The sequence below is a fragment of the Thamnophis sirtalis genome, unplaced genomic scaffold (genome assembly GCF_051295495.1).
Source record: "Thamnophis sirtalis isolate CommonGarterSnake01/CBP01778 unplaced genomic scaffold, rThaSir2_p1.2 scaffold_6, whole genome shotgun sequence".
In the NCBI taxonomy this organism is placed as follows: Eukaryota; Metazoa; Chordata; class Lepidosauria; order Squamata; family Natricidae; genus Thamnophis; species Thamnophis sirtalis.
Genome location: NW_028261386.1, coordinates 94,629,441 through 94,646,508, shown reverse-complemented (window position 1 = coordinate 94,646,508; position 17,068 = coordinate 94,629,441).

Genomic DNA, 17,068 nt, shown 5'->3' with positions numbered 1-17,068 from the left:
GCCTTTGGAGAGCAGAACATCAGATATCTCATTTGTAATCTGTATCAATCACCAGAGAAGAGGATGATCAGCAGCAGGATAGAGAGACTCAATTACAGTGGCAATTGGGATAACATTGGAAGATCTGAAGACCAAGATTGGAACAATTAATCCTAGAAAAAAAATCTATGTGGTCACCCATAGTCAGCACAAATGTAGTGGCACATAATCAATCAATTACTTGCTATAGTAGACCCCTGCTGGTCATTGCAAGACGTTGCCAAATGGCCCTGACTCAACATGGCTGACCTACCAGTCCTACACTGTCACCCTTGCTATCCCTGCTGTGGTTGTCTTCCCGCAATTCAGTTTATTTTTATTCTTCCTCTTATTACTATAACTTGAAACTTGCTTGATAAGAATGTCCAATTTCTGTTTGCCAGTGCTGAGTTGTCACATTTCCCCCTCTGTTCTTTAAAGGATAACTAATACAGTAATACTTTGATTAGCTTCTCCCAGCAGGAAAAGCTTCACGTTTTCATTTAAAACTGTTGTTAAAGAGACAGAACCGGTAAAAATGCTATTCAAAAATAGTTTTGGTTCAATCCTGTTATCTTTCTCTCTATGTTCCATTTTCGCTATTAATGATTATAAACCCAGAATTTGTATTTCTGCCTATAAGATCACATGTAGAATGAGCCCAAGAATATTTAAAAAAGTGGGGAAAGAGGGGAAATTGGGCTCTTTTTCTAATTATAGGGAAATTTTTGCTTTTCTACAGGTTTTATGAAATAATGTTAGCACATATACACCGTTAAAACATGATTTCTTGGTTTAGAGTGCCATTATGGTTTTAATAGGTTTATTTCCAAGTTAAAAGTACAGGGGATTGAGCTGTTTGAATAATACCTGCCATTATATTTTTCCCTTTATTATGACACATTTTCTACACGCACACACACAATAGTTGAACCTAGTCCTTCTAGCATTTGAAAACAAAAAGTAACCTGGGATCTTTCTTATAGCCATTCTAACTTTTGGTCCCCTAGACCAGGGATGTCAAGCCTTTTGGCTTGCCTGGGCCACACTGAGTGAAGATAAATTGTCTGGAGTTGCATATAAAATTTATAATGTAGTTAATGTATATTAATATCACCAAATATCACATAATAATCTTACAAGTGTATGATCTTGTGGGGCTACCCAGGGCCACATGAGGCTATGGATTGTGGGTTGGATACTCTTTCTCTAGACATTGAGTTGGCAAAAAATTGCTGACATAAATTTTGATGCCCTAATCTAATTCGGTCCCAGTAATGAGACAGTGATTGGGCACCGTCCTTATTCCTTCAATACAGGATAAATTAGGGGAAACATTGATGGAATCTCCAAGATTTGTTTTTCCTGTCAGAGTGGCATGTTCTAATGCAGAGGTCAGCAATCCACGGCTCTGGAGCCGCACGTGACTCTTTCATCCTTCTGCTGTGGCTCTCTGTCGCCAGTTGGCACCACAATTTTGAGAGGAGCTTCTGGTTGAGGGGGAGAGCAGGACGCACCAGAAGAAGACTCTATGGCAAGAGGTGGGTTTTCCTGTCAGCTCCACAATTGATAGGCTTTTGGTTAGGACAGGTAGAGGCAAAAGGATGCTGTACTAGGAGAGACTATGGTGTGGAAACCGAGCTTCTGGTCAGCTCCAGAATTAAAGGGGAGGCTTCCGGTTAGGACCTTTGTGGTCCTTTGAGTGTTTAAGGCTGCCAATCCCTGTGCTAGTGGGATAAACAAAGACCTATCACTCTACTTAATGTGCGGTGAGATCACTGCTGGATGAATATAGGCAAATGGTTTGAACAGTTTGTTTAATCCTCTGCTAATTGGACAGTTAGCCATTAATTATTGATCTACTTGCTATGTTTCCAGAAGGGCGAAGGAGAAGAATGGTCAGAGGAAGCAGGCCTGCACCAGTCTGTAACTAACTGATCCCAGGTCCTGACATGCCCCATCAATCACACGTGGGACAAAGAGTCCAACGTATGTCCATGAAAAAATTAGTGGCAAGAGAAAAAGTAAAAGCCATTTAAAAACAGGAGCTTAAAATATTCCATTCAAAATTGTTAGCAGGGCACATTCATCTATGGTCAGAAGATACATTTTAAGGGATCTTGGTCTGCCACAAGATTTCACTTATTTATTTAGTTTGTAAAAGTGAAATGAAAAAAAATTGCTTTAATCGTACAGCAACATTTCCAGTATTTTTTAAAAAATGTGCTGAAACCATACAGTGGAGAGGTTTGGAGTTCAGGGTTAGATTTCTTTGTTTAACATGTAGCTGTAAAGGCAGCTGCACTAGACTTGAACATGATAAAACTTTCTAGCTGGCCAAATAAAATAAAATAGATAAACAATCGTTGTTCTACCTCTGTGAAGGGTCATGATAACTTCACAACAAGAGAATCTTTATGTGGCCTATTTTTGTTTATAAGATATCCTGAATGTTTAAATTCAGTCTACTGAAGGGGAAGGTCAGGAGAATAGAAAAACTAAAACCAGATTTGACTCTTAAGTACAGGTAGTCAGTGATGGTATTCAGCCAGTTTGGATTGGTTCGGACAAACTGGTAGTGGTGACCTGTGGGTGGCCCCGGCGCTATGCTGTCCTATTTAGCCATGTTTTCTAAAGCTGCACACATGCATGCAAGCTGTGTACATGAGCAAAGCTCATGCACGGAAGGCTGTGCAGATGTGCGGAAAGTGCACATTCACCTTTTTGGTCTGCAGCGAACCGGTTGTAAAATTATGTGAAACCCACCTCTGCCGTAGTCCTCAAATTACAACCACAATTGGGCCCGAAATTGCTATGTGAGAAATCTGTTAAATGAGTTATGCCCCATTTTATGGCTTTTTTCACTGCATTTGTTCAGTGAATCACTGCAGTGGTTAAATTAGTAACATGGCTGTTAAGTGAGTCTGGTTTCCCACATTGACTTTGCTTGTCGGGAGGTTGCAAATGGGGATCCCATGACCCCGGGACACTACAGTTGTCATAAATGTGAATCAGTTGTCAAGCGTCCAAATGTAAATCACATGAACATGAGGATGCTGCAATGGTCATAAGTGTGAAAAATGGTCATAAGTCACTTTTTCAGTGCCATTGTAACTTTGAATGGTCACCAAATGGAATGTTGTGAATCAAGGACCAACTATATTCTGAAGTCTCAGAGAATATTGGAATATTCTCACTCCTCCTTTGTGAGGTGATTTTGAGAGGGACTCCAGTGAGACAATAAGTTGCCTTTAGGGCAGCATTTCTCAAACTTGACAACTGTAAAATGCTGAATTCTGGGAGTTGATCCAAGCATCTTAAGTTTGCCACGTTTCTGAATTGCTGTGTTTTCCATTTAGTCCAGATAAAGCTAGAATATTATCTAATATTATCATGGAGATCCGTATTATTAATATTTATATGGCAATTGTTTATTTCCTTCAGATTCTACATTTAAAAAAGCTTTGAAGACATGTGATCATGTGAGGACTCTATTTCCAAGTTAAGCTCTCATACATTGCATTCTTTAGAAGCCATCTCCATCCGATATTCTTCATATCTGTTGGGATTCAAGATTCCTTAATTCTTAAACCTGGCCATACTATCTGGGAGTTCTGCAAAGTGTAATTACTATGAAGCTTGGGTCATGTGCAAAGGGAACTGAACATGCTTTTACCACTATAAATCCAGAAATATCTCACAGCTACCCCATCTTTTCCTTTTGAAGCAATAAGAAGAGTGTTGCATTAGAAAGTTACCACATTAGCTTGCCTTGTAATATTTTAAGGAGGCAGGTTAATGGCACAAAGCCTACGTTGAAAAATGTCCTTCTTTTGCGGTTTTATTTGAAAATCTAAAATGAGTTGTTCCCTTGACAAATGTGTTTTTTGTTGTTATTGTTGTTAGATTTATACCCTGTCTGTCTTCCAGGAACTCAAGAATGCTGCATTTTACAGCATATGCCCAGAGTGTGTCCCACTCCATTTCTTCTGAAAAACCACTCCATGTGTTTTCTTCATATTGTTTTCTTAATGCAATTTGATTTCGCAATATAACTGCATTTCTTTTCATAATATCGCTTTCTTTCTTTATATAGCTACACAGTGTATATTCCTCTAATTCAGTGTTTCTGTGTCTTGATCGAAAAGAAAAATCTTGCTTAATATAGCGAACTTAGTTTTGGATATTTCTGCTCCCCTTCTTCTTCTTTTTTTTTTAAGAAGGAGAAATGACCAGAGGTGGTATTCAGCAGGTTCCAACCAGTTCTGAAGAACCAGTAGCGGAAATTTTGAGTAGTTCGGAGAACCGGTAAATACCACTTCTGACTGGCCTGGCCCCCATCTATTCTCTGCCTCCTGAGTCCCAGCTGATCAGGAGGGAATGGGGATTTTGCAGTAACCTTCCCCTGGAGTTCAGAAGGAATGGAGATTCTACAGTATCCTTCCCCTGCCCACCAAGGCAAGGCAAGCCAAGCCACGCCACCAAACCAAGTCATGCTCACCAAGCCACGCCCCAGAACTGGTAGTAAAAAAAATTGAATCCCACCACTGCAAACAATTATTTTGTATTTGTATAGTTACTTACCCAGAAGAAGACCCATTAAACTCAATGAGATTTAATTTTAAGTGTGTATCTCTATGTGAATATGCTTTCTCTGGTATTTGCAAACTCAGGCAGGATTGCAGGATTGGTTGCTGTCTGTAGATCCTTCAATATAGGAAAGCTTGCTTGCTTTGGCACAGGGCAAACAAAGAAGTAAATCCTTAAAATTGGTAAAACTTATTTTTAATTAGATACTCAGCGAAAGTAAACACATTATTGTTCACACAATCAGCTCTCCCTTTTAAAAGGGTTGACTGAGATGATGTTGGCAGACCTTGAAAATACCCTGGGATCTTTGCTACATACCTGGAAAAAAAAAACCACATGGATGCCAGTTCCTTTGTTCTTGTACTCAAAGCCAGCTGTAGTTTTGTTTTGTTTTTTAAAAGTAGAAAGGTTTGTCTGCAGCAATTATTTTTTCCTATGCAAAGTGGCTTTAAAGAATGAACGTATTCTGCCATCTTGAGTTTTAGCCTATCCTGACCAGCACTTTACTTCATGATTTTCTCTTATAAATGCAAATTGATCATTAAAAAGCAGTGAGAATCTTCCAGAACAACTATTTTTAACATTTGCATGTGAAGTTTGCCTAGGCTAATCATATGCAAAAACAAGAAAACAAGGATTCTGGATTTCAATGGCTGCCAAGAACAGGAAAAATTTACATCTTCATCAGGGTATCATTTAACTGTTTCCATCCTGCAATGAGGACTTTATGTTTTTTCACCCAGGTCGACTTGTCACCTCTTTTTCACATCCAGTGCTTTAATGCTTTCTTTTTACCTGATGACCACTACAATCAGTTTATGTGTGACTCATAAGCACAGAGAATATGTAGAATATATTTATTCTAGGGAATAAAAGAATAGATGAAAATAACATTTAGAGGAATGCTTTGGGCCTACCTGCTATTCATTACAGCAGCCATTATTTTTCCAACTTCTTCATGAGTCTAGATTTATAAAAAAAATATGAATGCTTTAAGAGTTGCATCAAGTTTAGAGAACTGGCTTGTGTTCAGACTTGTACCAAGAGTCTGAAATAAATAAAAAACACCCAATTTAATGAATATCAGAGGAGAAATGAGCTTCATTGAAATATGATGTAGATTGACTGGATAGTTTTTAAAATGTGTGCTGCCTAATAAAAGGAATTCAGTTTTTCCTCTCGAAATGTTTGTAGTGTAACATGGAAAAGGATCACATTAGGGCAAAGTGGAGAAGGGGAAATGTTCCCATTCTCTCAGTCCCGCCCATATCTGAAGCAAGGAAATGTGAAAAACGTACAGAGGGAATCTAAAACACCAGGTCCTTTTCTTTTTGGAGTTCCATATAACAATGTGGGAAGGGAATAGGATGTATGGCTTAAATATATTGCTTCTGCATACTTATACCTCCACCACAGACAACATTTTCCCTGCTGTTAGCTGTTTTAAAAAGACCTTGTACAGTCCTGATGTTTTCAATTCTGTTTACAGCTCTCTCTCATTCCATTTTTTCTTTCTGATGAGTATATGCATTGCATTAGAATAAGGTGACCAGAAGTCCCGATTTTGGTGGGACAGTCACGATTTTGCACAATTTGTCCTGCGTCCCAGGGCATTCTTAAAAAGTCCCGATTTTTGTGACTGGGCCTGGAAGTAAGCCTGCCCCACCCCCAGCCCTGTTTACCCATCCCAGCTGGCCAGTGTTTTGTCCCTTCTGTCTCCCCGTTGCTCAGAAAAGCAACTTCGGGAAGGTCCTTTGCTAGCAGGCAGGTTCTAGGACGTCTGCCACCACCACCAAAGGACCTTCCTGGAGTTGCTTTTCTGAGCAACAGGGAGACAGAAGGGACGCAATCTCCTTTCATTCTCCCTCTGCCTCATTCACTTGTTCGGGCAGCAGAAAACAAAAGAAAATCGCATAGCCGAGGACAAAGGCGCCTGCAGCCTCCTTCATTCAAACGTTCAGGCAGAGGGGATGGGGGGGAGGCTTTCTCGCATGCCTTCTTTCTCTGAAGCCGCGCCGGATTCAGCAAACCGGGCAGCATGTGCCCTTGGGATTGTGCAACAGCCGAAAAACAGGAGGCAAGAATTCGGATGCTGCACAAGGCCATGGGCACGCCCTACCCTCTTCTCTCTGATAGCCACCTGGTTAAAAAGGAGGAGGTGACTCCACTGGTCCGGAGCCAATCCAGGGAGACGAGGAACGCAAGGGGGATCCCGCATGTTGAGCTGCCCAGCCAAAAAACCCTTTCCTTCTGTAGAAAAAAGGGGGGGAATTCCAGAGACCGACTGAAAGAGGGAATCCTCAGCCAGGGCACCCTTTGCTCCGCCACAGCAACCTTTTCAAGCAGGATCAGACTAGTTTGAAAGCCTCGCCTTCTACTTCGGCGGGGAAATTCCCTGCCGCCCAGGCTCCATCCTGCAGAAAAATTCCCCTTTGCCGAAGCTCAAGAGGCAAGCGCTGCCTCCGCCTTCCAGAATCTCTGGAGAGAACTTTGCAACTAGCTGAAGAGCGGCGAGCAGTGGACTTGAGCGTTTGCACGCATTCAGCCAAGGTCCTGCTGAGCCCTGCTACTTTGGATGACCCGATGGATCTTACGATGGATGTGCACCCCCGGGAGGTGCTGAAGAAAGACAGGCAGCTCAGCCTAATCCAGGACGACAGGCGCGACAGCGGCTTACAGACAGACACAGAGAGACACACACACAGAGTGAGAAACACACACACACACACACACACACACACACACAGGGAGGGAGGAGAGACAGAGAGAGAGACACACAGAGAGACAGACACACAGAGAGACGGAGGGAGGGAGATAGAGGCAAAGAGCCACACAGAGAGTGAGAGACAAACAGATACAGAGAGAGGGGGGGATATTTAAGAAACTTTGGAGTGAATCCAGGAAGAGGGAAGAGATGGAGGACTGACTTTTCGCTCCGATTTCTGAGCACCCAGCTGTTAGTGACGGAGGAGGAGGAGGAGAAGAAAGGGGTTGCATTTTGTCATGCTGACAGCTCATTCTGTGGCATTTTTAAAAAGTCCCGGTTTTTTTTTAAGCACAAAAGGAAAAATCTGCAAAAAGTCACGAGGAGACCCTGGGATTGTTCCTCGCAAAGCATCATGGTCGCAGAGAATGCAAATGAAGGTGCTTATCTCCCCACCCAGCTCCGTGTCCTTCTATTCAAATCGGAGTCATGCTGAGTCCCATTCAGAGGGTGGAGAGATGCTGTGCTTTTTTGTTTTGTTTTACCTATGTTCTCACAATCATGCAAAGGTGGGTTTTGTGCTACAGGGATCTTTCTTTCTTTCTTTCTTTCTTTCTTTCTTTCTTTCTTTCTTTCTTTCTTTCTTTCCCTATCTGCGGTTCCGATTGCAGTTGCTTTGGATTAAAGCACCGTTTCTCATTCCTTGCAAAACTGGGGAAATGGCAGGGCTGCCTCCCTCCCCCCTTTCCTCGGTTGCAAAATGTTCCCCTGATTTGGTTTATAGGTTCGCAGCAATGCACTCCAACAAATAGGAAAGTTTTAATAAGATCTACTGACTTTATTTGGTCTCTGCTGCCCCCCCAACCCCTCCCAAGGAGAGAGTGGGAAGGAGAGGAAGGAAGGAGGGAGGGGGGAAGGAAAAGAAGAAGGGAGGGGGGAGAAGATGGAAGGAGAAAAGATGGAAGGAAGGAGAAAGAATAGAAAAAAGAAGGAGGAGAAGGAGGGAGATGGAAGAAGAAAGGAAGGAAGAAAAAGAAGAAGGGAGGGAGAAAAGAGGGAAGGAGGTAGGAAGAGAAGGGGAAGAGAGGGAAAGAGCAGAAAGACAAAGAGAATGAAGTTGATAGGCAAGAGGAAGGAGGAAGGAAGAAAGAAAGAAAAAGGGAGAGAGAGGAAAGAAGAAAAGGTGGAACCAGAAAGGAAAGAAGGGAGGGAGGAAAGGGGAAGACAGGGAAAGAGCAGAAAGACAGAGAAGATGAAGGTAGATAGGCAGAAGGAAGGAAGAAGGAAGAAATAGGAAGGAAGGAAGGTGAAAGGATGGAAGGAACAGAAGCGAAGGGAAAGAGAGAGATGGAAAGAGTAGAAAGACAGAGAAGGTAGATAGGCAAAAGAAAGGAAGCTGAAAGAATGGAAGGAGGAAGGAAGAGAAAAGGAGGAAGGGAGTAAGTGAGGAAAAAGAGGATGGAAGGAGAAAGGAAGGAAGAGAGGGAAAGAGCAGAATACGGATAAGGTGAAGGTAGATAAGCAAGAGGAATGAAGGAAGAAGTGAGGAGTCTCGAGGAGGGGGAAAACGTTTAGTGACCAAAGTTACAATGGCATTGAAAAAAGTGACTGATGACCATTTTTCACACTTAGCAACTCTTGCGACCATTTTTCACACTTAGCAACCATTGCAGCATCCTCATGGTCACGTGATCAAAATTTTGTTTGGCAACAGATTCGTATTTATGATGGTTTCAGTGTCCTGGGGTCATTAATCGCCTTTTGTGAGCTTTTGACAAAATATAAAATTTTTAATCAAGCCCCCCCCCCCCCCCTTCCCGGTCAATGGTGTTACCAATCTGAAAATCTGGTCACCTTACATTAGAACCATTTAGTATTTTGGTACGCAGAAGCATATGTTCAGAAATCCTATTTCCCTTGTTATTTAAGGAGCTTTAAGCACTTGGAGCCCCACTGCATTTAGAAGCATCTCATGATGGTGATAAAAAAAGGAAGTTTTTAAATTTTTATTTATTCAATTTCTATAGTCGCCCAACTGAATCAAGTGATAGATGCTTTTTTAAAAAAGAAAAGAAAAAAGAAAAAGGTTTTATTTTTAAAAATTGCATTGTGAGATTCCCTTTAGGTACCATGCTGAAATTGGGACATTTTAAATGGAAGGTGAACATGTGTGAGTTTTGTACCCTAGCTCATAAATAGGCAATTTGTCCATTGCAGCAATCTAACTCACAGATTTAATTTTGTTGGACCGCTGACATTTATTTATTTAGCATGAGGCTAGAACTATTGACAGTATGCTAGGATGAGGCGACCTACAGTTGATGAGCAGATGTGGACCCTCCTGGAGAAAATACTTTTCAGTATCCTTGTGTGATTCTGGAAGTAAAAGCCTAGTCATATGCAATATAAACTCACTCAATATGTTGTTATAGGGAGCAAGGACAGTACAAATTGTCCCACATTTCTCTATCCAAACATTTAATGGAACATAATTATTATTACTATCAGACTGTCATTTGAATGGGTAAAATAGACAACCAAGAAATGTTTCATCCTTAATAATGTAAAGAATGGTTGCTGGAATTCATATATCTGGTTTAATGAAAAGAAAGAGTAGGGGAGACATGATAGCAGTGTTCTGATATCTCAGGGGTTGCCACAAAGAAGAGGGAGTCAACCTATTCTCCAAAGCACCTAAGGGCAGGACAAGAAGCAATGGGTGGAAAATAATCAAGGAGAGAAGCAACTTAGAACTAAGGAGAAATTTCCTGACAGCTAGAACAATTGATTAGGGAACAACTTGCCTCCAGAAATTGTGAATTCTCCAAGACTGGATAATCATTTGTCTGAAATGGTATAGAGTTCCCTGCCTGGGCAGGGGGTGGACTAGAAGACTTCTAAGGTCCCTTACAACTCTGTTATTCTAGTCTATTCCATTCCATTCTATTCAATGTATCCATATGTGTGTTCAAAGTATGCATGCTGCATGGTTAAAAATGGACAGTCACTCCTATGTCTTTTGCCAATGAGCTGCTTTCCTTGATCTAAGCCATTGTTCCTTAGCCTGGTATAATAGCCTATTATTTCTTGGAGGTAATTAGCCTGCCACTCTAAGTCTATTGAACAAATATTCAAGAAGTAGAAAGAGGAAAAATAAGGTCACTAAACTAGGGGAACTCTGGAAGTGCTTGGATGAGTTTGGTGGTCATCCAAGTGTGCAGTAAATTTCCAAGAATTTGACAGCCTTTAGAAGGCTGTTACAATATTGAGTTTTTAAATGACCAAGGCATTCATAATTCTTGCTGACAGCACATGATTTAGAGAGTGCAAAGAGAGTAGCTAGTGATTTCTCTGTCTGACAGGAGGTCTCTGAAGATATGAGAGCATCTTGCTTTTTTCTCCATACTGAATCATGTGAGATAGATATAACCAAAGGAACTGAATGCTTTCAGCTTTGTCCATCTCTTGGGTATTAATATAACTTCAAAGGTTATCAGGGTTGCACAAACAAGTTGTTAGAAAGCTCATCAGGCAGCTGTGATCTTGACAAATAGATGAGTAGGTTCTTGGCCAAGTTATAAAATAAAGATTTTTACTTATGAACATCAGTGTTATGTCACTGAATCTTCAAGGACTTTTCTATAATACCACACTGTCTGCTTCTAAATTTGGCCCACAACCTTGCTTTTGTAATTGCTGAAACCCCCAACAATCACTATTGTTGAGAGTGGAAGATTTGCAGGAAATACATAACAGTTACATGGTCCATTATAATGTAAGTGAAAATCCATTCTGTTCTCATTTCTATCAATAACAGTGCCTGTTCTTCCCATTATAATATCTCCATCCATTGTGCTTCAACTCTCCAAATATGTTATGTGAAGCTACAGATACCAAAGACTTCTCTCTTTATGGTGGCAAATATACCATGGGTCTTGGAGAGGGGGAGGCAAATTTCTGACATTTTCTTCACCACAACAGCAATGTTTCAATCATCAGAAGTGGTATGAGCTATTCTGTTTCCTTGAAAATAAGACCTCCCCGAATAAGAAGCCCAATTGGACTTTTGAGCGCATGCACTAAAAGAAGCCCTCCCTGAAAATATTGCAACACAGCAGCAGCCATGAGGTGACCACGCTCACTGCCTTCTGCACCTCAAAAATAATAAGACCTCCCCAAAAATAAGGCTAAGTGCTTATTTCACGGGTCAAAAGAAAATAAGACACAGTCTTATTTTCAGGAAACACAGTAGTATGGTATAAATTTGAGTCTTTTTGAAGATTTGTGATATTTTTGTTTGGTAGACAAGGCATAGACAATGACTAGCTCAAAGTTATCCAATAAAAGTTATGGTTATCAGAAAATGCATACTCTGCAGAATTAACAAAAAATCCTTTAAATCAAGTTTGATTGCTAATGACTATATGGACATTGGCAGAAATATAAAAGTACCTTGTCTTTACTTTCTTCTGGGATATATTTTTCAACTTCCCAGTCCTACATATTGTACATAGGTTTTTCTAATGGCCTCCTATCTAAGTGCTAAACATGTCTGAAACTGCTTAATCTTGTTAGCATCTAACAAACCTGGCCCACTGTGACATGACTCACTTCATTTACCCAAACGTATGCGCTCATTACATGGGGCTAAAAGTGCAGTCCTGATGAGCAATATGCTTCAAAATTTATCAAGTCTCCTCTGCTTGTAGTGAGCATCCATTATTTGTCACTCTAGAGTCAGATGTAGTTAGTCTCTCCATAGTCACTTTTCTAGGCGGATGGCCTCATAGTATGTAAGACATTTATTTATAAGCTGACATTTATTTATGAATCCACATTCGGAATGGGCAAGAATTTCATTTAAGTCATGTTTTGATTAGAATGATGAATGTGAAAAGCTAATTTCATGAATTGTGGAAAGACTTAAGATATAAATTTATTAAATATAATGTAGGGGTATATAAAATTGAACTTAAAAATATTTGAATCAATGTTTGGGCTTAAATTCTTATATATAATGATGTGCATTTTCTGCATTGGAAGGATTCTTCCTTCTTTTGATAGATCTGTTCATTTTTAATATAGACAAAAATGGACAGTATATTTCTCCCCATTCTAGGAACAGTTGCACTTATTAAATGCGGTGCAATGACCAAGAATGTTGATTTCTGTTTCATATTTTCATTACAATTTACCAAAGTAAGGTTTTCTTAAAAATAACACAACAGAGACTTGATATTAAATGAATTTAGAAGTGCAAGGAGAGAGCACAGATATCTCCATCCAAATTTACCACTTCAGTGAGTGTGTTTGTGAAACCCAAATGAGGTTTCACAACAACTGAGGTTGCATAGATTGCAGTTGTTTGATGAACAAATCTGTGCTATTGTAGATTCCCTAAGAGTTTGTTTGCTTGTTTAAATCATTTGATCTATGGCCTTGCCCATATTATTTGCCACTGTGTTCTCTTAACAGATTTTGTGTTGCACCAAAAAGATTTATACTGAACACAGTCTACATCACTCTCCTACTGTATATTGTTGTTACAGAAGAAAAATTCTATCTACCGTTACTGTGTTTTCCCCACTATACGCACTACTTGTAATTATTCACTATGTGATTATGAGAATATTGTTGCATTTATCCATCTTCAGCAAGATACATTTAGAGTATCTAGACAGTAAATGTTAAGCCCAGATAATCTCTTTCTCATCAATTACTGAAGTGTGTGCCAGGAATTGTACAAAACAAATGGTATAATAAGATATTCAGGTTTTTTTTAAAAAAAAAATTCAATAATCTCATATGAAATTGCTAATAGCTCACTTTGATACAGTTTGAAATGCTGGAGCACTTAGACAATGCTACTGATTGTGATTAAGCCAGCTGCATTAAAATAATAATGTTTTTTTCCTCATAGCAGGTAATTTGGTTTGCTCTGCTAAATCCTTCCAGTAAGACTGCATGAGATACTATCTTGCACATTTATTGGCTTCTACATTGATACCTTTGCTAAGCAATAGTTTGAACTACAAGTTAAACAAATCTGGCCTATTTGCCTCATGCATAATGCTAAGTTTTAAACCAGTTTTAAAGTATAAAACCAGTTTTACAAGCAATAATATGAGTTCATAAAAAATCTTAAGTGTACATCAAATGTGCCACTTTATGTTAAGCACAATGTGTTAAGCCAATATATTGACATGACTGAAGGCATTGCAAAAGAAACCTGAAGTTTCTTCAGGCAATGTTGAGAAACTAGAGAAAGATGTATAAAGGGATTAATCTGCAGAGTCTGGAATTCCTGAAAATCCTCAATCCCTGAAACATTCAGTATGCAACAGTAATTTTACTAATTGCTTTACAAGTGCATAATATATTTGTCTTTAAGAGAAGCTTACTTCTTGAGTCACTTTCTTTCCAAAAACTTTCCAGACTCTGTGGATTAATCTCTTCATAATTCTTTCTCTAGTTTCAAGCACAGAACTTGAGAAGAGGGGGGTGGTGGGAATCTGTAGATGCCAGGTGGGAAAAAACCAATAAAATAGAACCTGAAATAGATTGAGAAATAAAAAGAATTAATCTCGGAAATAGATGATGAATAGATTCTCAATATTGCCTGGAAGACCCATTGGAATGAACCCAGTCAACTCTGAAGATGGCCTGACTGAAGCCATCTTTGAGGCTTCAGTGTTGCCACAAGGGAGATGAAGTTTAGGGACGGGGAAATAGAGATATCTGGGAATTTGTAGCCAAAACAAAATACTTTCCCCTAGGAACCAAGGACATTCCAACAGGTGGCTGAAGAGAGGAGGAGGAGTGATGTTACTAAGCAACTGGACATCACCCTGATTGGACCATGTGACTATTTGGGAAAAGGGAGAAACTGTTACTTTTAATTAGGTGGAAACAGCAAGAGTTGGTTTTCACCAGCCTATGCCAATATGATAGATCCAATAAAATTGTTCTTTCTGAAATCTACCTGCCTCGGAGTTCTGTTTGTTATGGGTGCATTGCTTGGAATCCTGACAGCCACTTTAGGATGGGTGACTAGAGAGTTTCTCTCGCAAGGCCTTCAGTCTTGTCAATACATTGTCTTAACATATTGTGCATAATATAAAGTGATATATTCGATATTGGATTAACATGGGTTATGAACTCAGATGTTGGAAAGCGTAGTTTATAGCTTAGCGAATTTAATCAATATTATACCTATTATAATTTGCAACTATATATGGGTCTCACACTTTTCATCTCAGTTAATGGTGACAAGAGTGACGAATCATCTCTAACATCTCATTTCACTTCTTGTTCCATACCGGCTCACAATGAAACATTTTATTGCAATTGAAATAGCTTCCAATTCCTCTTTGTTAAATCTCAAAAGATATTACTTCCAGCTCTACTTAAGGGAGACAATCCTAACATTAAGAATGTCAAGACTTTAGAAGTCCCATGCAGAGGTGGGTTCCTACCAGTTCGCACCTATTTGGTAGAACCGGTTTGTGAAATCTACCGAACCGGTTAGAAAAGGTTCCACCAGTGGACCGGAAAGCAGGCCAAACCTACAGAAGAGGTTCCAAAAATTTTTGAAACCCACCACTGGTCCTTGGATATGATTATTCTACACTATCATGCTCATATTTATAAAACTCAGTGCCTCTGTGAAAGGTAAGGATGACTACTGCGTTTGTGGTGCAATCAGAACATCGCGTGTGTTGAAGTTGTTTTAACGCAAACCAAAGATGCCTTTTAAAAAACAAGTTTACATCATATTCATATGCATGCCAGTGCTGTGTGTGAGGTAATTTAAGGTGATTCTGACAAGTGCCGTTGGCATCTTCATATCCGGTCACATGGGCGGCAAGCCACTCCCATCCCATCCGGTCACATGGGTGGCAAGCCACTCCCACAAAGGAGGCCACACCCACAGAGTAGGTTCGAACAATTTTTGAAACCCACCACTGGTCCCATGGGTTAATCATTACTTAAATAGCTATCCATAACAATATGATCTCACTCAGGGGTGGATTGCTGCCAGTTTTACTACCGGTTCTCAACCTGCACATGCACATATATGCGCTGTGCACATGTGCACTGTTCAATGTAAATTATTCTTTGTGCATGCTGACAACAATTTACAGTGAACTGTGCATGCGCAGTCACTAAAATAAAAATGGTGGTGGCCGAGCAGCAGTGAGTGAACCGGTTCATGGGCGTGGCAGGCCTGGGTCACTGCCGGTTCTGTGACCCAATCCTGAATTCCACTACCAGTTTGACTGAACCGGGCCGAACAGGGAGCAAACCACCTCTGAGCTTACTTCTACCAAATGTTTACAGTGTCTTTGTACTTGGCATTGCATGTACTTAACCTGTTATGTGTTTATTAATATAAAGCTGTATCTGTCCGCCCCGTGCCAACTCAGTGAAGCGGTTGAAGTGATGTGTCAGTGCCTGGAGGCTGTCAGGGTCTGGATGGGTGTGAACAAGCTTGCACTCAATCCCGACAAGACCGAGTGGCTTGTGTTTTTCCCTCCCAAAGATTGGCCCTGTATTCCATCTCTCAGGCTGGAGGCTGAAATTATACACCCCTCAGACAGGGTTCACAATTTGGGAGTCCTCCTGGACCCACAGCTGACTTTAGAACACCATCTGTCGGCTGTGACCAGGGGGACATTTGCCCAGGTTCGCCTGGTGCACCAAATGCGTCCCTACCTAAACCGGGAGGCTCTCAGAACAGTCACTCGCCCTTGTGACCTCAAGACTGGACTACTGTAATGCACTCTACATGGGGCAGCCCTTGAAGAGCATTCGGAGACTTCAGCTTATCCAGAATGCAGCCACGCGAGCGATTGTGGATGCACCATGGTACACCCACGTCACACTTATCCTCCACGAGCTGCACTGGTTGCCTGTTGGCCTCCGGACGCGCTTCAAGGTGCTAGTCGTTACTTTTAAAGCCCTACATGGTATCAGACCTGGGTACTTGAGAGACCACCTCCTGCCAATTACCTCCCTGCGACCAATTAGATCCCACAGATTAGGCCTCTTCCGAATACCATCAGCTAGCCAATGTCGACTGTTGACCCCTCGGGGGAGGGCCTTCTCTGTGGCTGCTCCGGCCCTCTGGAACGATCTCCCCGTGGAGATTCGGAACCTCACCACCCTTCTGGCTTTCCGCAAAGCTGTCAAGACCTGGCTATTCTGGCAGGCCTGGGGCTGATGAGTTCCCAGCCCCACTTGAATTGCTGTGACTGTTGTCTTGTTTTTAATCTGTTTTGTGTATCTTGTTCTGTCTTGCTTGTTTTTTGTATTTCCCCCTTCCCCACTTGTTTGTTAGCCGCCCTGAGTCCCTCGGGAATAGGGGGGCATACAAGTATAATAAACATCCAACATAATAAACATATTAATATCACTATTTACAAAATAATGTTTGACTGCATTGTGCATGACTGGTGCCTTAGGTGTTGACCCTTCATGAATCATATGTTCATAGATATTTACATTGTTGAGGAGTCTTTGCAGCTCCTGTTGGATGGTTGTTTTCTTATAGATGATTCACTACCCAAACTAAGTAACATCATCAGTGCGCTGCAACCCAAATTGCTTATTAATGTTGGTGATGTTACCAAGTTTGGGTAATGAAATGTCTGCAAAAAAACAACCAAGCTCAGAGAGAACCCAGGATCTCCTCCTTTCAACCTTGAGCTACAAATATTCTCCTTTATCAGATTAATAGTATTATTTTCCAAATTA